Source organism: Ranitomeya variabilis, chromosome 2 (genome assembly GCF_051348905.1).
Source record: "Ranitomeya variabilis isolate aRanVar5 chromosome 2, aRanVar5.hap1, whole genome shotgun sequence".
Lineage (NCBI taxonomy): Eukaryota > Metazoa > Chordata > Amphibia > Anura > Dendrobatidae > Ranitomeya > Ranitomeya variabilis.
Genome location: NC_135233.1, coordinates 832,772,656 through 832,797,976, shown reverse-complemented (window position 1 = coordinate 832,797,976; position 25,321 = coordinate 832,772,656).

The following is a 25,321-nucleotide window of genomic DNA, read 5'->3' as shown; positions in this document are numbered from 1 at the left end:
ATTTCTGTGACCTCTAAAACTAAGAAAAAGTTTTTAAAAATTTTGTAGGCTTCCATTTCTCAGCTATACAGTGTTATGTGGTCTACAAACATTTATGTGATCTCTAAAACAGATAAAAAGTTCTTAAAAATTTTGAAGGCTACCATTTCTTAGCCCTACATTGTCATGTGGTCTCTGAACATTTCTGTGATCTATAAAACTGATAAAAAGCTATACAAAATGAGTAGGCTTACATTTCTCAGTCATACAGTGTTATGTGGTCTGTGAACATTTCTGTGATCTCTAAAACTGAAAAAAAAAGCTTTTAAAATGTTGTAGGCTTACAGTTCTCGGCCCTACAGTGTTACATGGCCTGTGAACATTTCTGTGATCTCTAAAACTGATTAAAAAATGAAACATTTTCTTGATTGAATGTTATTGTCATCCATACACTTTCTTTCTGTTACATTGTAGAGGAGTAAATGCCCCAAAAATGCAAGGTGACCTATTTTTTTATTTTATTAAAAATAACCTTGGCTTCAAGAATCCTAACAATTACAAAATGCGTAAGGCGTGCGTTAAGGAATGGGGAAGTGGAAGCGCTGATGATGATGCACAGAGATTCCAAGGACGTGAAGCAAATACGCCTGTTGCAGGTACACAAGAAACATGCCCATCACACTGCGAACAGGTGGTCGGTTGGATATCAGTTAATGCTTCCAGCTGGCATGGCAGCACCATACAATCTTCCACACGGTCCAGTCTCACAAGTCTGAAGTTTGGATCACTAAATCCTCACCCTGATGCTCCTTCCTCCCACCATGTTGAGTTCCAGGAGACTATTGGTCCAACACTAGGACACTCTGATGAGCTTTATACCACAACATTTCTTGATTGTGATCTCTTCATGCTCCAAAAGAAACAGCAGGACATGCTGTTTACTGATGCACAAAACTTACAGCAGCCACAACCACAAGAACACGATGGTGGGGAATGGCAAATTTGAGATAAGGAGGAAGATGATGAGACACAGTTGCTGCTAAGTCTTGTTTTTGTTACTTCACAAAGTCAGGAGAACCATGGTGTGGTGGTGGAAGTCCCAGTCTGGGACTTTTTTTAAAGAGAGTTCTGAGACAAACAAAATGGCCATTTTCAACTTTTGCCATCCTAAGATCAGAGGGGGCCTGTTCACTAAAAACCTAACAACCACCAGCATAGTCAAGCACATGTCATCTAAGCATCCAACTTTGTGGGTCAACGATTGGTGCCATCAGTTGACACCCATGCCTCTTCCCCTGTGCTAGTTGCTTCCAAATCCCTGTCCAAAACACTGGCGCAGATGCCTCTTGCCCTGCATCTATCCTTGCACATTCTGACTCGCCATCATCAGGCACTCCCAAATCCTGGTCCCAGCCTAATATTCAGCTTTCCCTACCCACAGATTTGGAAAGAAAATTTTCAAGCCATCCACCCAAAGTCCAAAATGTTAAATGTGCATAAGGACAAGCTGATTGCTAAAGACACTGAGGATTTCCGTCGACTTATAGTGGCAGCTGTGTTTTTGTATTCAATTCCCAGCCACCACTTTTTATCCTGATGTGGTGTCCTCGCCTTGTACCAGCACATGTCCAGGAACATCACCCGTGTCCTTATCAACACACTTACTGGCATAGTCCACTTAATGACTGACACATGGATATGTGCTTGTGGCCAGGAATGCTACATTCCTTTTACGGCACCCTGGGTGAACATAGTGGAGGTTGGGGCTAAGTCACACACTCCTTCTATCAGGGTTTACTAAACCTCGTACAGCAGTTCCTGCAACCTCTCCAGCTCCTTCTCATCCTTCATCTCTGATGTTGTATCTCAGAACACATCTTCCACAGTAACCTAACACTCTGGAGCTTTGCCTCAGTGAAGCGGCTTCTTAAAACATATCTACATTTGCCAAAGCTTCTGGTCAAAGTACGCTGCATCAGCGCCTATTTTCGCAAGTTGGCTGCTGATCTGGCTGTGCTGCAGTAGCACATGCAAGTGCCAGCTCACCATCTGGTGTGCGACGTCACCTAGCGCTGGAAGTCCAAGCATCACATGCTGGCAAAACTTTGTGAGCAGAAAAGGCCAGTGGTTGAGTAACAGCTCCAGCACACCCATTGGTATTCTGGTCAGCCTTCGCACATTACAACTGAAGAATGGGCATGAATGTATGCCATTTCTGCAGTTCTTTAAGAGTTGAGGACACCACAAAAATGTTAAATGCTGATGAAGCCATAAACAGCCTACTTAAACAGTCACTGCTCACAAATAAATATGAAGCTTTGCTTGCAGAGGGAGGAAGATAACACAGTGAGATTGTAACCAGCCCGGCCTCATCTCACCTGCTCAGCGAGGATTGGGTATGATTGAGGAGGTGAACACTGAGAAGGAGGAAGAGGAAGAATAATACAAGGAGAACTTTGCACCTCTTCTTCCTGAGGTGGAGAGGCATTCTAAAATGGTGCTATACCAGAAGACCAGTAGAGTATTACATGCATTCTGTGGTATATAATAGAGCAAAATGCATTTGAAAATTCTGTTCTGGGGGAACACTTTTGTGACATATAAGACTAAAAAAAATGTTTAAGATTTTTGCTGGGTTACATTTCTCAACCAAACAGTATTATGTGTTTGGGGGTACATTTCTTTGCAATATAACTATAGCTGAGTGAATATTTCGATGTTTGGTTTGGATTAAGATCGTCGATTTTGCAAGATTCGCCAATTTATTCTTCAAATATTTGCCGAACATAGCTGAACGTCATTGGAGTCAAAGGGAGGGGGAAACTAACACATGCACAACACCTTCAAACGGTCCAAAAGCTACCAACACACATCAAATGAGAGACAGACACAAGGAAAGTGGCCTCAATTGACACATAGTTCAAATTTCAGAATGGCACAACAGCAATCAGCCATCCATGAGGTATCAGGTTCTGGGCCATCATTTAAAGCTTTGAATTGAACTTCAAATTGTCATAGGGGATAAGGCATCGGTGCAGGTATGCTGTGCTGCGAGGCCTGATACCACATGCAACAGCTCATCCTGCGTTTATGCTCAGCCACACTTAGGTGGCACATATATCAGTTTCATAGACTACTATTGTCGGAAAAATGTAAGGATAGTAACACGGGTAGTTAACTCAAAGGAAGTGGAGGCCTTCTGGTCTTGGAGGCCTACTGCTACAGGCAACATACATGAAGGAGACCCAATCAGGAGTCTACAAATTTTGAAATATTAGTGGCAGACACCATCAAAGTGGCATCAATTGCAATAGAGTAGAACTAGTATTATGGGGATTGACACCTCTTCCACTACATCCAACCCAGCAGATAAATTGTAGACCCAATCAGGAGTCTTTAAATTTTAAAAAATAATTAGGACCTGACACCACCGAAGTGGCATAAATTTCACCAGAGTATAATAATAATAATAATTTTATTTATATAGTGCCAACATATCCTGCAGCGCTTTACAAATTATAGAGGGAATTTGTGCAGACAATAGACATTACAGCATAACTATAATCACTGTTCAAAACAGATACTAAGAGGAGCGAGGGCCCTGTTCGCAAGCTTACAAACTATGGGGAAAAAGGTGAGACACGAGAGGTGGATGGTAACAATTGCTTTCGTTGTTCGGACCAGCCATAGTGTAAGGATCGGGTGTTCATGTAAAGCTTAATGAACCAGTTAAACAGCCTAAATATGTAACAGTAAAGACACAGAGGGCTATTAACTGCATATTGTGTGAGAACATGATGTGAGGAACCTGATTATGGTTTAAGCTTTTTGAATGGGCAACAAAGGGATAGTTAGGTCAATGCATTGAGGCGGTAAGCCAGTCTGAAAAAATGTGTTTTTAGGGCACGCTTAAAACTGTGGGGATTGGGGATTAGTCATATTAACCTGGGTAGTGCATTCCAAAGAATTGGCAAAGCACGTGAAAAGTCTTGCAGACGGGAGTGGGAGGTTCTGATTATTGTGGATGTTAACCTCAGGTTATTAGCAGAACAGAGAGCATGGGTAGGGTGGTAGACTGAGACCAGGGAGGAGATGTAGGGTGGTGCTGAGCCATGGAGTGCTTTGTGGATGAGGGCAATAGTTTTGCACTGGATTCTGGAGTGAATGGGTAACCAGTGTAATGACTGGCACAAGGTAGAGACATCGGTGTAACGGTTGGTGAGGAAAATCATCCTTGCTGCAGCATTCAGGACAGATTGGAGCGGGGAAAATTTGGTAAGAGGGAGGCCGATTAGAAGAGGGTTACAATAGTCCAGACGAGAATGAATGAGTGAAACAGTAAGAGTTTTTGCAGAGTTGAAAGTAAGAAAAGAGCGAATTGTAGAAATGTTTTTGAGATGCAGATAAGAAGAGCGAGCCAGTGATCGGATGTGGGGCGTGAATGAAAGCTCGGAATCAAGTATGACCCCAAGGCAGCGGGCATGTTGCTTGGGCGTAATGGTGGAATCACACAGGGAAATCGCAATGTCAGGCAAAGGTAGGATAGAAGAGGGAGAAAACACGAGGAGTTCAGTTTTTCACAGGTTCAGTTTCAGATAGAGGGAGGACATGATGTTAGAGACAGGGGTAAGACAATCACTGGTGTTTTCTAAAAAGGCAGGTGTGATATCAGGAGAAAAAGTGTATAATTGAGTGTCATCAGCATAGAGATGGTACTGAAAACAAAATCTACTGATTGTTTGTCCAATAGGGGCAGTATACAAAGAGAAGAGGAGGGGACCTAGGACTGATCCTTGAAGAACCCCAACAGTAAGGGGAAGGTGAGAGGAGGAAGGACCAGCAAAAGATAGAGTGAAAGAGCGGTCAGAGAGATAGGAGGAGAACCAGGAGAGAACATTGTCCTTGAGGCCGATGGAGTGGAGCATAGTGAGGTGGCACTGATGATCCACAGTATTGAATGTTGGGGAGAGATCCAAGATAATTAGCATGGAGTAGTGACCATTAGATTTAGCGGTTAGTAGATCATTAGAGACTTTAGTGAGGGCAGTTTCAGTAGAGTGTAAAGAGCTGAATCTGGATTGTAGAAGGTCGAGAAGAGAGTTATCTAAGAGATAGTGGATAAGACGGGAGTGGACCAGGCATTCGAGGAGTTTAGAGATGAAGGGAAGATTAGAGACAGGCTTATAATTAGCGGCACAGTTTTGATCGAGGGATGGTTTTTTAAGTAGTGGATGTGTGATAGCATGCTTAAATGAGGAGGGAAAGATGCCAGAAGAGAGAGAAAGGTTGAACATTTTTGTTAGGTGAGAGGTGACAACCGGGGAAAAGGACTGGAGCAGATGTGACGGAATGGGGTCACTGGTGCAAGTGATCGGGCGAGAAGATGCAAGGAGCCTGATTACCTCTTCTTCTGTAACTGGATCAAAGTCAGAGAGTGAACTAGATGCAATGGGGAGGGAGGACAGTGCATGGTATGAGAGAGATAAATAGTGAATAAGAGTATAAATAGTATTATAGTATATTATAGCATAATGGCAACCGATATATCTTCCACTACAGGCAACCCAGCAGATGGAGACCCGATCAGGAGTTTCCACATTTCCAAAAATTTGTGGCTGACTCCACCAAAGTGGCATCAATTTCACCAGAGTAGAAATAGTATAATGAGGAGTGGCATCTCTTCCACTACAGCCAATCAAGCAGATGGAAAGACCCTATCAGGAGTCTCCACATTTCCAAAAACAAGTGACAGACCAACAAAGTGGCATCAATTTCACCAGAGGAGTAATAGTATAATACGGACCGACACCTCTTCCACTACAGATTGTCACGGTTGTGTCAGAGGCATCAGGTTCTGCATCTGACTGCAGAAGGTCTCAGCAGTTTTCTTTGCAGACTTCTTCCTGGGCCTTCTGACTCTAGGATCCAATGGCAACCTTCCCCTGGCTCTAGTTGGCACACCTGGACCACTGAAAGTTGTGGGTGATATTTCTATTTCCAGTTTCCTGCTGCGGCTTGGAGCTATTGCAGTCTGCTATCTTCCTCTCGGGTGTTTGGAGGATGTCTGTGTTTCTCTCTGTGTCTACTCAAGCTAAGTGTTCCCCTTGTTTGTGTATCCCATGTCTTTAATGGTATCCTGCTCAGCGATAGGTGTGGAACCTATATAGGGACAATAGGGCAGACAGGGTGATGTTAGATGTGCCTTGTGGTTTCCACTCCCCCTTTCCTACTGTTTGGTTCCCTTTCCATTATCCCTTCGTGTTGCACACAGCCTTTGCCTTTCTTACACATTGCGTGACATTATCACTCACCTTTCACGTGTGCAAAAGAAAAAAAAAAGAAAAAAACAGAAACTTTGTTTCTGTGTGTTTTTTTTTCTTTTGCAGGGTTCATGGATCCCGTTTCTGTGCTGGCAGAGCAGCTGCAGAGGTTGTCACTGGAGGTGACTGACCTTCGTTCTGCGGTCCTTCAGTAACGGCCGCAACTGCAAGCTCCTATTGTGCGGGTGCTGTGGGTTGGCCATTCCAGTTTAAGCCCAAAATTGCCCTCCCGGACATGTTTTCTGGGGGTAGACAATTTTTTTGCATTTAAGGATAAATGCAATTTGTACTTTAAATGTTGTCCTTACTCCTCTGGAGATGAGGAGAAATGAGTAGAAATTGTCATTTCACTGTTGCAGGGGTACCTCAGTCCTGGGCTTTTTCTCTGCCACAGGATTCTATGTGTCTCCAGTCTGTGGAGGAGTTGTTCAGGGCTCTTGCCCTGACCTATGATGATCCTGACAGTATTTCCTTGGCTGAATCCAAGCTGCATTGCATTCAGCAAGGGAATCATTCAGTGAAGATTTATAGCTCTGAATTCCACAGGTGGTCAACTGAAACAAAATGGAATGACTCGGCTCTCAGAAGCCAATTCCTTCAGGGCCTCAATGAAAGGTAAAGGATGCATTAGCAGTGTATGAAACTCCTGTGTCACTGGAGGCTGCCATGTCCTTGGCTATTTGGGTGGATAGACGCCTGCAGGACAGAAGGGAAAGACCACCTGCTTCTGAGCCCTCTTTCCTGGACAAGATCCCGGTGTTGGAGGGAATGTCTGGGGGTGAACCTATACTTGCGGAGTTAAAGGAACCCATGCAGTTGGGGGGGTGTTCACGTTGTATGTTTCCCCCAACATTTGCAAGAAAAAGGGTGTATGTTTTTATTGTGGGAAGAAAGGACATTTTTGGAGGCCATGTCCTGTAATTTCAATGCAAAAAGAGACTCAGCAGGTCTGAAAAATGTCTGTGTTTGTAGACAATGGAGCTGGAGTCAGTGTGGTGGATGCAGTGTTTGCTAGAACTCATAGTTTTGTCTGCTATAACTTGGCTAAACCTATTCCTATTTGCACCATTGATTCAACACTACTTGAACAGAGAACACTGACACAAATTGTTCATAACATAACACTGAAGGTGGGTCTTTGCATTATGAAATAATCCATTGCTATGTCCTGAAAGGTCTCCAAACTCCAATGGTTCTGAGTTTGCCTTGGTTAGTGAATCATAATCCAACTATGCACTGGCAATTCAGAGAGATTGTAAAGTGGGGGATTACTGTCATGGTAACTGCCTAAACATTTCCCCTTCTGCTGTATCTACAGGGACCTTACGAACATTTTTTTCTGGCTTTGATGACCCTGCCCCAATTTTGCAGAAGGGGTTAGACATTTTGTCCTTGTACACTGACCTGGACAGTGAGGTCTTGGAAGCTCAGGGGGATGCCCCTGCTTCCTGGTCTTTAGGGAGGTTGTTTGTGCTGTCCAAATTGCGCCACAAAGTAATTAGAGAATATCATGACTCTGTACTTACTGGCCACCCAGGCGGTAAGGCAACCGCAGACCTTCTTTCTTATCATTTTTGGTGGCTGTGGTTGCAACGGAATGTGGTTGAACAAGTGTCTATCTGCAATATTTGCTCATGTTCTAAAGTACTGCATACCGGTGCATCTGGTCCTGTTTCGCTAATACCTGTTCCTATCCAGGTCAGAAGAGACAGGTATAATCATATGACTGTCAGTAAACACATGCCAGGACCGAACCTGAATGTGAATGATTTTGTGTGGTTTTCTACCAGGGATTTAAGGTTCAGGGCTCCTTCCTCAAAGTTGGGACCTAGATTCATTGGTCCCTATAAGATAACCCCGTCATTGTTCCAGCAGGGTTTTGTCTTGAGCTACCTCAGGCTCTTAAGATCTACAACATTTTTCACAGGTCTTTGCTCAAGAGATATGTGGAACCCCTTGAGTCCCCAACCATGCCGACTCCCCAATTAATGGTTGATGGAAACCGAGAGTTTCAAATTTCGAGGATTGTAGATTCTTTCCTCCAACGTCGTGCCCTGCAGTACTTGGTGCACTGGAGGGTTATGATTCAGAGGAAAGGATGTGGGTTTCTGCATCAGATGCGAATGCCACCAGGTTGGTTCGCTCATTCTACACCTCTATTATACTGAGAAACCTGGTCCTGAGGGTCCAAGGGACACTAGTAGAAGGGGTGGTACTGTCAAGGGTGTGTCAGAGGCAGCAGACTGTCAATCTGCATCTGACTGCAGAAGGTCTCAGCATTTTGCGTTGCAGACTTCTTCGTGGGCCTTCTGACTCTTGGACCCAGTGGCAACCTTCCACCGGCTCTAGTTGACACACCTGGACCGAGGTGTTTATAATTTCCAGCTGGCTCATCCTGTCCTCCCTGGTGCAGGGCTTATTGCCATTGTCAAGCAGGAATTAGTCATCCTGCTTGACAATAGGTGCGGAACCAATGTAGGGACAATACGGTACACAGGGTGACGTTAGATCTGCCTAGGGGCCTCCACTCCACCCTTCCCTAGTGTTTGGTTCCCTTTCCCTTATCCCTTCATGTTGCACTTATTCTTTCCTACATTTTGTGTAACACAACCAAGCAGATGGAGAACCAACCAGGTGTGTTCACATTTCCAATAATTAGTGTCAGACATCAACAAAGTGGCATGAATTTCACCAAAGTGGGAATAGTACTATAAGGACTGACATCTCTTCCACTGCAGCCAACCCAGGAGATAGAGACCTTATCAGGAGTCTTCAGATTTAAAAAAAATTTGTGGCAGACACCACCAAGGTGGTATCAATTTCACCACAGTAAAAATAGTATAAAGGGGTGCGACATCTCTTCCACTACAGCCAACTCAGGAGATGGAGAGACACAATCAGGAGTCTCCACATTTCCAAAAAATAGTGGCAGACATCACCAAAGTGGCATCAATTTCAGCAGAGTAGAAAAAGTATAATAGTGACCGACACCTCTTCCACTACAGCCAACCCAGCAGAAGTCTACAAATTTAAAATAATTAGGTGTAGACACCACCAAAGTGGCAGCAATATCACCACAGTATAAATAGTATAATAGGGAGCAACATCTCCTCCACTACAGCCAACCCAGCAGATGGAGACCCAACCAGGAGAGTTCACATTTCCAAAAATTGGTGTTATCATCTGTAGTAGCAGCAGCAGCAACAGCAGGCACAGAAGCCCCACTAAAGAATTCACAGACTGCAATTACGCGAGATCAATGCAGCACACTAAAAACTACAACATCGCCTAGTCTGTACAATCTGCGATTGAGGTGCTAAAGTCCTTGGAGATCCATGACTTGTTTATTCTGATGAAAGTTAGGCGGTCTACACTTTCAGGGGACAGCCGACTCTGCTTATCCACCAGTACACCACCAGCAGCGCTGAAAACATATTCTGAGTGAATGCTGGCTGCCTGGCATGATAAAACCTCCAAGGCATGTGAGACATGCTCAGGCCACTCATCCATTTTTGAAGACCAAAATGTAAAAGAATCTAAACGCTTCTTGATGGTATTGATGTTGAGTTCTAGATAATCTTGCACCTTCTTCTCCAGTCATTCACCACGTGTCAGACTTGGACACTGTTGTGCTGATGCACAAGCTGATCTAAAAAAATGTGTTAAAGGACTCACAGAAATTCCTTCTGCCTCTTACACTGCTGCTCCTGTGACTAATGTTTTGGCGTTGATGAATTGACGTGCTGGAGGTTGGAAGTCTAGATGCACGCTATGCGATGCACGCTATGTGCCTAACTGCTATCTTGGGGAAAACCTCTGTTAAGGTTGTGTAAAAGTGCATTTCGATATGCCAGCATTCACAGGCCCATTTCCATGTTGGGGAAGCATCTGGCAAAATTTACTCTTATAACATGGCTCTTACAGAGTGGCAACCCAGCAGTCAGCACTATTTTGAATTATAACTACATGGGGATCATGTTGCAGATAGTTTAGCACGAAGACATTGATATATCGGGCTCTTCCATGAGGTCCAAGCTCATGCTGTGTTGTTGGCTGGTTAACACTAATGCTAGTTTCCTCCGTACCCTCCCGCCAACAACAAGCAACAGAGAGGGGATGATAATCCTCTTCATCTCCTGAGAGTTGCTTGCCAATCATCTCTTCCTCTTCCATTTGTTCCTCAGCTCTTGGACCTTCACTAACAGTTTATCTGGTATCACCAAGCCCACTTGATCTCAGTAATCCACCCTCCCTTGGCACCTGACAGTGTGAAAACAGTCTTGAACTTTGAGACATTGTTATACCTTCCACATACTTCTCTGATTTCTCCCTTTTCTCTAGGACTACCATCTCCTCCTGTAGGCTATTCAAAGTCTGCTCCAGCATGTACATGACTGGAATAGTGATGCTGATGATACAATACAAACAGAAAAAAAGCTACAGACCAAAAATTGGGGATCACCAAACACTAATATAGTAATAATAATTTTATTGAATACAAAACCAACACACATTAAAAACAGTTAAAAAAGTCAAAAAAGACTTGTCATCAGAAACCCAAACAGCTTACAATAAAGCCTAAGGCCATGTTCACACAGTGCGTTTTTTACCGCGGAACCGCGGCGGTTTTGCCGCTGCGGTTCCGCAGCTGTTTTCCATGCAGGGTACAGTACACTGTACCCTATGGAAAACAGGACACACTGTGCACATGGTCCGGAAATTTTAAAAAAAAGCCGTGCTGAATAGCTCCCGGAAAAAAGAAGGAGCATGTCAATTCTTCTTCCTGAACCGCAGCGGTTCTGCACCCATAGACCTCCATTGTGAGGTCAAAATCGCAGTAAAACACGCAGATCAAAAATATATCTGCGTGTTTTACTGCGGTTTGATGTGCAGAACCGCTGCTGCAGGAAGTGCGGGGAAGCCGGCGGAAGTGCGGGGCTGGAAGTGCGTGGGCGGAGAGACATGGAGGCATAGCGTCGCATGGGGATCGTGTCGGCCGTTTGATTGATTTGGTGTGTGTGTGTGTGTGTGTGTGTGTGTGTGTGTGTGTGTGTGTCCCCATGCGACGATAGTGCCTCCATTGTGCTAAGTCGCCGTATGGGACTACTACTCCCATCCGGTATTAGGATGGGAGAGTTGTCCCTGTGTCCGGCGACTTAGCACAATAGTAAAGTTTACACCAAACACCTACACACAATACACATACATGACACACAGTACAGTACATACAACACATAACATAGAGTATATACTCACCAACAGCACACTGGTAGGCGAAGCCCTCGATCCTCCAGGAAAAAATCACAAAATAAAAAATCAAATCCATACTCCCTGTCCGCAGAATCCATAAAACGAGTGTCCCACGCCGATCGGCTGCTCTCCGGCGATACACTGCCAGGAGCGAAGCTCCTAGCAGTGTATCGCGTACTGTCCCGGAGCTCAATGGCTCCGGCGTCTCGGTTAACGGCAGTACAGCTGCGTTGAACTTTCCCACGCAGCACTGCCGTTAAGCGAGAGTGCCGGGGTCAATGACCGCCGGTAAACTCGCTCGCGCATGCGCAGTGACACACCGACAGGAACTATGGCTCCTGTCAGTGTGTTGCTGCATCCGTGGAGAGCAGACATATCTCTGGATGTGTCTGTTCTCCATGAAAAATCTTCGTGGGATACGTGGATACTTAAATACGTGACACGTGTCACTTAAATACGTGATACGTGTCACTTAAATACGTGGCACGTGGCACTGAAATACGTGGCACGTGGCACTTAAATACGTGATACGTGGCACTGAAATACGTGGCACGTGGCACTTAAATACGTGATACGTGGCACTGAAATACGTGGCACGTGGCACTTAAATACGTGATACGTGGCACTGAAATACGTGGCACGTGGCACTTAAATACGTGATACGTGGCACTGAAATACGTGGCACGTGGCACTTAAATACGTGGCACTTAAATATGTGGCACGTGGCACTGAAATACGTGGCACGTGGCACTTAAATACGTGATACGTGGCACTGAAATACGTGGCACGTGGCACTTAAATACGTGATACGTGGCACTGAAATACGTGGCACGTGGCACTTAAATACGTGATACGTGGCACTGAAATACGTGGCACGTGGCACTTAAATACGTCGCACGTGGCACTTAAATACGTGGCACTTAAATACGTGGCACGTGGCACTGAAATACGTGGCACGTGGCACTGAAATACGTGGCACGTGGCACTGAAATACGTGGCACTGAAATACGTGGCACGTGGCACTGAAATACGTGGCACGTGGCACTTAAATACGTGGCACTTAAATACGTGGCACGTGGCACTGAAATACGTGGCACGTGGCACTTAAATACGTGATACATGGCACTGAAATACGTGGCACGTGGCACTTAAATACGTGATACGTGGCACTGAAATACGTGGCACGTGGCACTTAAATACGTGATACGTGGCACTGAAATACGTGGCACTGAAATACGTGGCACGTGGCACTTAAATACGTGGCACGTGGCACTGAAATACGTGGCACGTGGCACTTAAATACGTGGCACGTGGCACTGAAATACGTGGCACGTGGCACTGAAATACGTGGCACTTAGGCTATGTTCACATTTGCGTTGTGCGCCGCAGCGTCGGCGCCGCAACACACAACGCAAAGTAAAACGCAGCAAAACGCATGCACAACGCTGCGTTTTGCGCCGCATGCGTCCTTTTTTTGATTGATTTTGGACGCAGCAAAAATGCAACTTGCTGCGTCCTCTGCGCCCGGATGCGTGCGCTGCAGTGACGCATGCGGCGCAAAACGCGGAGCGCTGTCATTCAAAACACGTCCACTCATTTTGGTGTTTAGTCCCAAAATGGAGGATGGAAGAAGAAAAGGGTTGGACAAGGAAATGACATCATTTTTTTTTTTTTTTCCCCCACTGCAGTAAACTTTATTTCTGTCAAACACAGACAATCTGCAGACAAAACTGCATCAAAAAACGCACTAAAAAACGCACTAAAAACGCACCAAAAAACGCACCAAAAACGCACCAAAAACGCACCAAAAACGCACCTGCGTTTTCTGCAGAGACCTGCAGTTTCAGTCAGGAAAAAAAAAGGATGGAAATCCTGAACGTGTGAACATAGCCTAAGACTGCCCCTCCCAAGGCCAAACAATAAATTGATGTGATAAACAGTAATGGTGGTAGCTACAAGAAGGTAAAAATGATATGCGTAGATTACAGCAAGGACTCAAAATATGTCACAATAATGCATATGGATATAGACATATCCCATCAACATAGCAACAAACCAAAATATACTGTTGTTCCTCTGCACTGTATCTGACTGGTCTCCTTACCATGCAGCTGCGCCAGCATGACGTCATTGATCATGCGCAGTGGACTCTATTCAGGACTTAGGAAATATTTCTTGTGTTACTGGAAGATAAATCCAGCGTGTCCTCTCCTCAGCGTCCCGGAAGGAGGTCCCCAGCAAGCTTCACAACTCTAAGTAATTACCGCAGCTGCTGTATATCATTCATCACTTTATGCTATATTTAAGAATACCTGGCCAATCACATCTCCAACCCCTGATGAAGCCACCTTGCAGTGGCGACTAGTGTTGAGCATTCCGATACCGCAAGTATCGGGTATCGGCCGATACTTGCGGGTATCGAAATTCCGATACCGAGATCCGATACTTTTGTGGTATCGGGAATCGGTATCGGGATTAATATCAATGTGTAAAATAAAGAATTAAAATAAAAAATAGGGATATACTCACCTCTCCGGCGGCTCCTGGACTTTACCGCCGTAACCGGGAGCCGTTGTACCTAAGAATGCGCGCTTGAAGGGCCTTAGATGAGGTCACTGTGCTCTGATTGGTCCGTAGCGGTCGCGTGACCGCTACGCGACCAATCACAAAGCAGTGACGTCACCTAAGGTCTTTCAAGCGCTTGAAATACCTTAGAAGACGTCACTGCTTTGTGATTGGTCGCGTAGCGGTCACGCGACCGCTACGCGACCAATCAGAAGCTGCAGACGTCTTCTAAGGTATTTCAAGCGCTTGAAAGACCTTAGGTGACGTCACTGCTTTGTGATTGGTCGCGTAGCGGTAATGCGACCGCTACGGACCAATCAGAGCGCAGTGACCTCATCTAAGGCCCTTCAAGCGCGCATTCTTAGGTACAACGGCTCCCGGTTACGGCGGTAAAGTCCAGGCTGCGTCGGAGGGTGAGTATATCCCTATTTTTTATTTTAATTCTTTCTTTTACACATTGATATGGATCCCAGGGCCTGAAGGAGAGTTTCCTCTCCTTCAGACCCTGGGAACCATACAGGATACCATCCGATACTTGGTGTCCCATTGACTTGTATTGGTATCGGGTATCGGTATCGGATTAGACCCGATACTTTGCCGGTATCGGCCGATACTTTCCGATACCGATACTTTCAAGTATCGGACGGTATCGCTCAACACTAGTGGCGACACGCGTCGGGCATCTCCACGGGCTCCCCTGCTCCCAGGCTTTTCATTTGTACCATGCGCTGTTTTGTTTTTGTATTAGCCACTGTGTCACTGTACACAGCATGGTTCTTTGGCCGTTGCGAGTGCTATCAGTGACATCTGCACTTTATATATAGTTTATTCACAGGCCTTTTGCCCATGACCAATCAGATACAGTGCAAAGGAAATACAGTATATTTTGGTTTGTTGCTATGTTGATGGGATATGTCTATATCTATATGCATTATTGTGACATATATTGAGTCCTTGCTTTTTACCTTCTTGTAGCTACCACCATTACTGTTTATCATATCAATTTATTGTTTGGCCTTGGGAGGGGCAGTCTTAGGCTTTATTGTAAGCTGTTTGGGTTTCTGATGTCAAGTCTTTTTTGACTTTTTAACTGTTTTTAATGTGTGTTGGTTTTGTATTCAATAAAATTATCATTACTATATTAGTGTTTGGTGATCCCCAATTTTTGGTCTGTAGCTTTTTCTCTGTTTGTATTGTATTACTTGTGTACAGACTTTGCGTGTATCCCTGTATATACATTGTGGTGCCCTTCTAAAATACACTTGATAGTGATGCTGATGATGGCATTGTCAGTGCTAAGTATCTTTGTAGCCATTTTGAAACTGTGCAGAAGGGTGTAGAGGTCCTAATCTTTAATCTATGACCACTTTGTAAATGTGATAAATACCACATCCATACTGCGTTGGCCCAGGATATATGACATGACATACTGCATCAGGGCTCGTTGCTGCTGGCACAGTTGCTGCAACATGTGCAGAGTGGAATTCCACCATGTTGGCACATCAAATTTCAACCTATTAACTTGCACGGACAAAGACCTCTGTATCGAAGCAACTCGATGACCTGAGGGGTGCAAAATGTGTAAGTGAGCACACAGCTTCCGTGCGTTCTGCAGCAGCTCATTCAGGCCAGGATAGTGGCAGAGAAATTCCTGTACCATCAGGTTGAGGACATAAGCCATGCAAGAAACGTGTGTGAGCTTGCCTCCGTGTAGGGCCACTACTAGGTTCACACCATAATTGGACACGGGCTTTCCTAGATTCTGTTTCAGCGGAGACAGTCATAGTAACATAGTAACATAGTAGCATAGTTATTAAGGTTGAAGGAAGACTTTAAGTCCATCTAGTTCAACCCATAGCCAAACCTAACATGCCCTAACATGTTGATCCAGAGGAAGGCAAAAAAAACCATGTGGCAAAGAGTAAGCTCCACATTGGGTAAAAAAAAATTCCTTCCCGACTCCACATACGGCAATCAGACTAGTTCCCTGGATCAACACCCTATCAAGGAATCTAGTATATATACCCTGTAACATTATACTTTTCAAGAAAGGCATCCAGTCCCGTCTTAAATTTAAGTAATGAATCACTCATTACAACATCATACGGCAGAGAGTTCCATAGTCTCACTGCTCTTACAATAAAGAATCCGCATCTGTTATTATGCTTAAACCTTCTTTCCTCCAGACGTAGAGGATGCCCCCTTGTCCCTGTCTCAGGTCTATGATTAAAAAGATCATCAGAAAGGTCTTTGTACTGTCCCCTCATATATTTATACATTAAAATAAGATCACCCCTTAGCCTTCGTTTTTCCAAACTAAATAGCCCTAAGTGTAATAATCTATCTTGGTATTGCAGACCCCCCAGTCCTCTAATAACCTTGGTCGCTCTTCTTTGCACCCGCTCTAGTTCAGCTATTTCTTTCTTATACATCGGAGACCAGAACTGTGCACAGTATTCTAAGTGTGGTCAAACTAATGACTTGTATAGAGGTAAAATTATGTTCTCCTCATGAGCATCTATGCCTCTGTTAAAGCATCACATTATTTTATTTGCCTTTGTAGCAGCTGCCTGACACTGGCCACTAAATTTATCATCCACCCATACTCCCAGGTCTTTCTTATTGATAGTTTTGCCCAGAGTTTTAGAATTAAGCACATAGTTATACATCTTATTACTTCTACCCAAGTGCATGACCCTACATTTATCCCCATTAAAGCTCATTTGCCATTTATCAGCCCAAGCTTCTAGTTTACATAAATCATCCTGTAATATAAAATTGTCCTCCTCTGTATTGATTACCCTGCAGAGTTTAGTGTCATCTGCAAATATTGAAATTCTGCTCTGTATGCCCCCAGTCATTGCTCAAACTCAGCCTGGAGAGCTGGTCACAACTTTTCAGCTTTATGACTGCGATCTCCAAAGCATATCAGTTTCAACACTGCCTGACTGCGGTGAGCCCTGGCTGTGCAGTACGGAGGTGGTGGGGATTTGCTCTGCACTGTTGGAATGTGTATCTCATTAAGGCAGAGGTTGAGGGCACAGGTGGAGGCCCAAGAGGAGGTGAAGAGGCAGAAGTGGAATAAATGTGAAATACAGAGGTTTTTCCTGCCATCCTTGGGGAGTCCAAGACTTGTGGATCAGTCCCTTCCCTGCCTGTCATCACAGCCACCAGAGTCACCCAGTGCCCTATCAGTGATGTGTAACGCCCTTGGCCATGCTTACTCTTCCAAGTGTTTGTGGTGAAATGCACCCTGGCAGACATAGATTTAGTCAAGGAATGGATGATTATTTCCATAGTCCTGTATTAGCAATGGTTAGGGTCACTTCGACATAATGCATAAACACATTTTCCAATGGTGGGTGACACAAGAAAAAATGAAGTGAGAGAAAAGCTACTATAAAAATCAATAAATTTATTCAGAACGTTATTCTAAAAATGTATAACACATGGTAAAATTAGACAATAGAAGGGGGGGGAACGGAAACCTCCAAAACCAGGGGAGGCACCCCACAAAAATACACCGCGCACAGAGCTAAATGTCAGAGGGTAATGCGTTTAAGGAGGGTGCTAATGAAAAGCAATCAAATGTATACCAGTGTATTAGCAACAAGGTGCTATAGAAACACTTGGAAAGTGAGAGAAATGTCACTATGTGCACTGATTAGACATATTCTAAGAGCAGATCACAATCCTTAAACAAGATAGATTACCTGTAGTTGTAAGTGTCAGAAGATCTTGTGCGCTCAGATCAGAGTGATGTGGAGGCCTCCCGCACCCAACAAGCGCCGTTTCGCAATTAGCTTCTTCCAAATGGGGCGTGGATAGTTTTGTGGGTGTCGGCGGTGTTTTAATAGTGTGATTTGAAGGGGGCGGTCCGTAACTGTCTTTGTTAGCGCGCGTCAGCAGGGCGGTCCCCCCTTAGCCAAGGGGACTTCCGGATCGGCGCACCATGACACGCAGTGGAACGCACTGCGGTCATGTATGTGGGCGCCTCCAGAAGTCAGAGGGGGCGTTCCGAACCTGCGTGTGCGCAATAGACCCACGGACCTGGGACATAGAGTAACCGGTGCATGCGCAGTAAGAGATGTGCTGCCATAGAGGAGGGGAGGAGGCTGGGCGGGATTAAAACAGAGTGGGGCGTGTTTGGTAGGCATAACAGTTGCTATAGAGATGGAACCTATATGCATAAGGAATAAGGAAGGGAACGTAGCGGTGGCAAGGGGCTTTTATCAAGAATGTGAATACTATAAACTAGTAAGAGAGAGATTTGTTATATCTCGTTAGTTGGGCCAGAGAGGAAAAGGAATGTGAATTAGGATGCCAGAATGGGAGCAAGTGATGTGCCTCAGAAAGGAAAGAAGGGGGGGGGGGAAACCAGGCAGTATATTCTAGGTTTGCACGAAAAAAAAAAAGGCACTTTCAATGCTAGAGTTGAAAATATAAAGTAAGTGAAAGTGCTAGTTAATAGCACAAAAGGAAAAGGGGTGACCCCTATTAATGTTGTGTTCACAATGTGAGTGCAGGACAAGTTTTAATGTCCCAAAAGGGGATGGTGCATGAATGTTGGAATCCCGTATGGGAAGGGGAGTTGTTGTGGATTCTGTTTGTGGGCTCCCTCTGGTGGTTACTGCTGGTACTGGGTGACTTTGGTGGGTTGCGGCCTTTGGTTTCCACCTGTCCATCAGAGGCTGGGTGTTTCCTATTTTACCTGGCCTTTCTGTCATTCCCTTGCCGGCTATCAATGTATTCAGATGTGCTCTGTTTGGTTCCTGCCTACCTGCTCCCAGATCTTTCAGGATAAGCTAAGTGCTGATTTTCAGTTGTTTGGTTTTTTTGTCCAGCTTGCTTATTATGTCTCTATGCTAGCTGGTAGCTCTAGTGGACTGAGGTTCTCCCCATGTGCCATGAGTTGGCACATGGGTTCTTGTAATCTCAGGATGGTTTTTTGATTAGGGTTTTTTGCTGACCGCTCAGTCCCCTTTTGTATCGTTCTGCTTTCTAGTTTACAGCGGGCCTCAATTTGCTAAACCTATATATATCATCTCTATGTGTGTGCCTTCCTCTCATTTCACCGTCAATACATGTGGGGGGCAACTATACCTTTTGGGGTTAATTCCTCTGGAGGCAAGTGAGGTCTTTATTTTCTCTGCAGTACTAGTTAGCTCTTAGGCTGGTGCGTGGCGTCTAGAACCAACGTAGGCACGCTCCCTGGCTATCTCTAGTTGTGTTTGTCAGGCGTAGGGCAGCGGTCAGCCCAGGTTCCATCACCCTAGAGCTCGTCCGTTATTTATTTGTACCTTGCTTGTCCTGTGCTATCCCTAGCCATTGGGGATTCATGACAGTATAGCCAGCCCACAAAGTGTTAATTGTTTGGGCTGAAGCAGGAGGAAAAGAAGTGTTTAGGGAATTTTTTTTTTTTTTCCCCTCCAGAGTTTGCTGCCTAGCCCTTAATTGCTGTCTAGCTGCTTCTTACCTCCTCTTAACCCTTGAATGGCTTTGATCTTAGCTGTTTAACATGGATGTCCAGAGTTTGGCTTCCAGCCTGAGTAATCTCGCGGCAAAAGTTCAAAACATACAGGATTTTGTTGTTCATGCTCCCATGTCTGAACCTAGAATTCCTATTCCAGAGTTTTTTTCTGGAGATAGATCTACCTTCCTGAATTTCAGGAACAATTGTAAATTGTTTCTTTCTTTAAAATCTCGCTCCTCTGGAGACCCTGCTCAACAGGTCAAGATTGTCATATCTTTCCTGCGGGGCGACCCTCAGAATTGGGCATTTGCATTGGCACCAGGGGATCCTGCGTTGCTCAGTGTGGATGCGTTTTTTCTGGCATTGGGATTGCTCTATGAGGAACCTAACCTGGAGATTCAGGCTGAAAAGGCTTTATTAGCCCTCTCTCAGGGGCATGATGAAGCGGAAATATATTGTCAAAAATTTCGGAAATGGTCGGTGCTTACTCAGTGGAATGAGTGCGCCCTGGCTGCAAACTTCAGAAATGGTCTTTCTGAGGCCATTAAGGATATTATGGTGGGGTTCCCTACGCCTACTGGTCTGAATGAGTCTATGGCTATGGCCATTCAGATTGATCGGCGTTTACGGGAGCGCAAACCCGTGCACCAGTTGGCGGTGTCTTCTGAACGGGCACCTGAGACTATGCAATGTGATAGAATTCAGTCCAGAAGTGAACGGCAAAATTATAGGCGGAAAAATGGATTGTGTTTTTATTGTGGTGATTCAGCTCATGTTATATCAGCATGCTCTAAACGCACAAAAAGGGTTGATAAATCTTTTGCCATTGATACTCTGCAGCCTAAGTTCATTTTGTCTGTGACTCTGATTTTTTCACTGCCTTCCATTTCCGTCGATGCCTATGTGGATTCGGGCGCTGCCCTGAGTCTTATGGATTGGTCATTTGCTAAACGCTGCGGTTTTAGTCTGGAGCCTCTGGAAGTTCCTATTCCTCTGAAGGGAATTGACTCTACACCATTGGCTATGAATAAACCACAGTATTGGACACAAGTGACCATGCGCATGACTCCCGTTCATCAGGAGGTGATTCACTTCCTTGTACTGTATAATTTACATGATGTACTAGTGCTTGGTCTGCCATGGTTACAAACTCATAATCCTGTCCTGGACTGGAAAACAATGTCTGTACTAAGCTGGGGATGTCAGGGGGTTCATGATGATGCACCTCCGATTTCTATCGCTTCATCTACTCCTTCTGAGATCCCTGCGTTTTTGTCTGACTATAGGGATGTTTTTGAGGAGCCTAAGCTCAATTCGCTCCCTCCTCATAGAGAGTGTGACTGTGCTATAGAATTGATTCCTGGCAGTAAGTTCCCTAAGGGTCGATTATTTAATCTGTCACTGCCAGAGCATACTGCTATGCGGAATTATATTAAGGAGTCCTTGGAAAAGGGACATATTCGTCCATCTTCGTCCCCTCTGGGAGCAGGTTTTTTTTTCGTGGCAAAAAAAGATGGTTCCCTGAGGCCTTGTATAGATTATCGCCTTCTGAATAAGATTACAGTCAAATATCAGTATCCATTGCCATTATTAACTGATTTGTTTGCTCGCATTAAGGGGGCTAGGTGGTTCACTAAGATAGATCTTCGCGGTGCGTATAATCTGGTGCGGACAAAACAGGGTGATGAGTGGAAAACCGCATTTAATACGCCTGAGGGCCATTTTGAGTATTTGGTAATGCCTTTTGGACTCTCCAATACTCCGTCAGTCTTTCAGTCCTTTATGCACAATATTTTCCGTGAATATCTGGATAAGTTTACGATTGTGTATTTGGATGATATTTTGGTGTTTTCTGATGACTGGGAGTCTCATGTTCTACAGGTCAGGAAGGTGTTTCAGGTTCTGCGGGCCAATTCTCTGTTTGTGAAGGGTTCAAAGTGTCTCTTCGGAGTCCAGAAGATTTCTTTTTTGGGGTACATTTTTTCTCCTTCTACTATTGAGATGGATCCCGTCAAGGTTCGGGCTATTTGTGACTGGACACAACCTACATCTGTTAAGAGCCTTCAGAAGTTCTTGGAGTTTGCTAATTTTTATCGTCGGTTCATTGCAAATTTTTCCAGTATTGTTAAACCTTTGACTGATTTGACTAAAAAGGGTGCTGATGTTGCTGATTGGTCTCCTGCGGCCGTGGAGGCCTTTCGGGAACTTAAGCGCTGGTTTTCTTCTGCTCCTGTGTTGTGTCAACCAGATGTTTCACTTCCTTTTCAGGTTGAGGTTGATGCTTCCGAGATTGGAGCGGGGGCGGTTTTGTCACAGAGAAGTTCTAATGGCTCGGTGATGAAGCCATGTGCATTCTTCTCTAGAAAATTCTCGCCCGCCGAGCGCAATTATGATGTGGGTAATCGGGAGCTTTTGGCCATGAAGTGGGCATTTGAGGAGTGGCGTCATTGGCTTGAGGGTGCTAAACATCGTGTGGTGGTCTTGACTGATCACAAGAATCTCATTTACCTTGAGTCTGCCAGGCGTTTGAATCCTAGACAGGCTCGTTGGTCGTTGTTTTTTTCTCGTTTCAATTTCGTGGTTTCGTACCTGCCGGGTTCGAAGAATGTGAAGGCGGATGCTCTTTCCAGGAGTTTTGTGCCTGACTCTCCTGGAGACTCTGGGCCTACTGGTATCCTTAGGGATGGGGTAATATTGTCCGCCGTATCCCCAGACTTGCGACGCGCATTGCAGGAGTTTCAGGTGGATAAACCGGATCGATGTCCACCAGAAAGACTGTTTGTTCCGGATGATTGGACCAGTAGAGTCATCTCCGAGGTCCATTCTTCTGTGTTGGCTGGTCATCCTGGAATATTTGGTACGAGAGACTTGGTGGCCAGGTCTTTTTGGTGGACTTCCTTGTCTAGGGATGTGCGTACCTTTGTGCAGTCTTGTGAAGTGTGTGCTCGAGCTAAGCCTTGCTGTTCACGGGCCAGTGGGTTGTTGTTATCCTTGCCCATCCCGAAGAGGCCTTGGACGCACATTTCCATGGATTTTATTTCTGATCTCCCGGTTTCACAGAAAATGTCCGTTATCTGGGTTGTGTGTGACCGCTTTTCTAAGATGGTTCATTTGGTGCCCTTGCCTAAGTTGCCCTCCTCCTCTGAGTTGGTCCCTTTATTTTTTCAGAACGTGGTTCGTTTGCATGGGATTCCGGAGAATATCGTTTCTGACAGGGGATCCCAGTTTGTGTCTAGATTTTGGCGGACGTTTTGTGCCAAGATGGGCATTGATTTGATTTCTCGTCTGCATTCCATCCTCAGACGAATGGCCAGACGGAGCAAACTAATCAGACCTTGGAAACTTATTTAAGGTGTTTTGTTTCTGCTGATCAGGATGACTGGGTTGCTTTTTTGCCACTGGCCGAATTTGCTCTTAATAATCGGGCTAGTTCTGCCACGTTGGTCTCTCCTTTTTTTTGTAATTCGGGGTTTCATCCTCGTTTTTCCTCTGGTCAGGTGGAGTCTTCGGATTGTCCTGGAGTGGACGTGGTGGTGGACAGGCTACATCAGATTTGGAATCAGGTGGTGGACAATTTGAAGTTATCTCAGGAGAAGACTCAGCAGTTTGCTAATCGCCGTCGCCGCGTGGGTCCCCGACTTCTTGTTGGGGATTTGGTGTGGTTGTCTTCTCGTTTTGTCCCTATGAAGGTCTCTTCTCCTAAGTTCAAGCCTCGGTTCATCGGTCCTTATAGGATCTCGGAGATTCTTAACCCTGTATCTTTTCGTTTCGATCTCCCAGCATCGTTTGCTATTCATAATGTGTTCCATCGGTCGTTGTTGCGGAGGTATGAGGTGCCCGTTGTTCCTTCGGTTGAGCCTCCTGCTCCGGTGCTGGTGGAGGGAGAATTGGAGTATGTTGTTGAAAAGATCTTGGATTCTCGTGTTTCCAGACGCAAACTCCAGTATTTGGTTAAGTGGAAGGGTTATGGTCAGGAGGATAATTCCTGGGTGGTCGCCTCCGATGTTCATGCAACTGATTTGGTCCGCGCCTTCCATAGAGCTCACCCTGATCGCCCTGGGGGTTCTCGTGAGGGTTCGGTGACCCCTCCTCAAGGGGGGGGTACTGTTGTGGATTCTGTTTGTGGGCTCCCTCTGGTGGTTACTGCTGGTACTGGGTGACTTTGGTGGGTTGCGGCCTTTGGTTTCCACCTGTCCATCAGAGGCTGGGTGTTTCCTATTTTACCTGGCCTTTCTGTCATTCCCTTGCCGGCTATCAATGTATTCAGATGTGCTCTGTTTGGTTCCTGCCTACCTGCTCCCAGATCTTTCAGGATAAGCTAAGTGCTGATTTTCAGTTGTTTGGTTTTTTTGTCCAGCTTGCTTATTATGTCTCTATGCTAGCTGGTAGCTCTAGTGGACTGAGGTTCTCCCCATGTGCCATGAGTTGGCACATGGGTTCTTGTAATCTCAGGATGGTTTTTTGATTAGGGTTTTTTGCTGACCGCTCAGTCCCCTTTTGTATCGTTCTGCTTTCTAGTTTACAGCGGGCCTCAATTTGCTAAACCTATATATATCATCTCTATGTGTGTGCCTTCCTCTCATTTCACCGTCAATACATGTGGGGGGCAACTATACCTTTTGGGGTTAATTCCTCTGGAGGCAAGTGAGGTCTTTATTTTCTCTGCAGTACTAGTTAGCTCTTAGGCTGGTGCGTGGCGTCTAGAACCAACGTAGGCACGCTCCCTGGCTATCTCTAGTTGTGTTTGTCAGGCGTAGGGCAGCGGTCAGCCCAGGTTCCATCACCCTAGAGCTCGTCCGTTATTTATTTGTACCTTGCTTGTCCTGTGCTATCCCTAGCCATTGGGGATTCATGACAGGGAGTACAGTGACGACAATAATGTCAAGCACCCTTGTGATTTTCCAGACAAAGATTATTTAATTTCTGGAGGGCCGATGTTGTGTCTTGAATGTAAGAAGGTAGGGTAAAAACTAGAGGTTTGAGATAGAAATCAATAAAGTCTGAAATGATTTCACAGAGACTGCCATTACCCGAGATGATTGGTCTTCCGGGTGGGTCCAGTGGATCTTTGTGTAATTTGGGGATTAAGTACAATATTGTACTTAATCCCCAAATTACACAAAGTCTTACATTCAAGACACAACATCGGCCCTCCAGAAATTAAATAATCTTTGTCTGGAAAATCACATGGTCATGGTAACCGCCGATGTAGAGGCCTTGTACACCTCTATCAGACATGAGGACGGCCTCAAGGCGGTAGCATGGTATCTACAAACCAGCAATCTGGACCCAGAATTAACCACACTAATCTTGACTCTCTTGGAATTTGTCCTCAAACACAATACTTTCATTTTTAATAAAAATATCTACTTGCAGACACAGGGCACTGCTATGGGGGCTTCATGTGCCCCCTCATACTCCAATCTTTTTTTGGGAGCATGGGAAAGAGAAATCTTCCAGGGTGACTCCATCCCCAAAATACAGGGTGTACAGGACTGGATGAGGTACATCGATGATGTATGGTTTGTATGGGAGGGGACTATGGAAGATCTTCACACACTAATGGCCAAGCTCAATAACAACAAATCCAATATTCTACTAACATACAAATATGGAAGAGAGTTAGACTTTCTAGACATCAATATAAAAGTCTCTACGGAGGGCATAATTAATACCAACTTGTATAGGAAACCTACGGCCACAAATTCCTTATTACACGCCACTTCCTCGCATC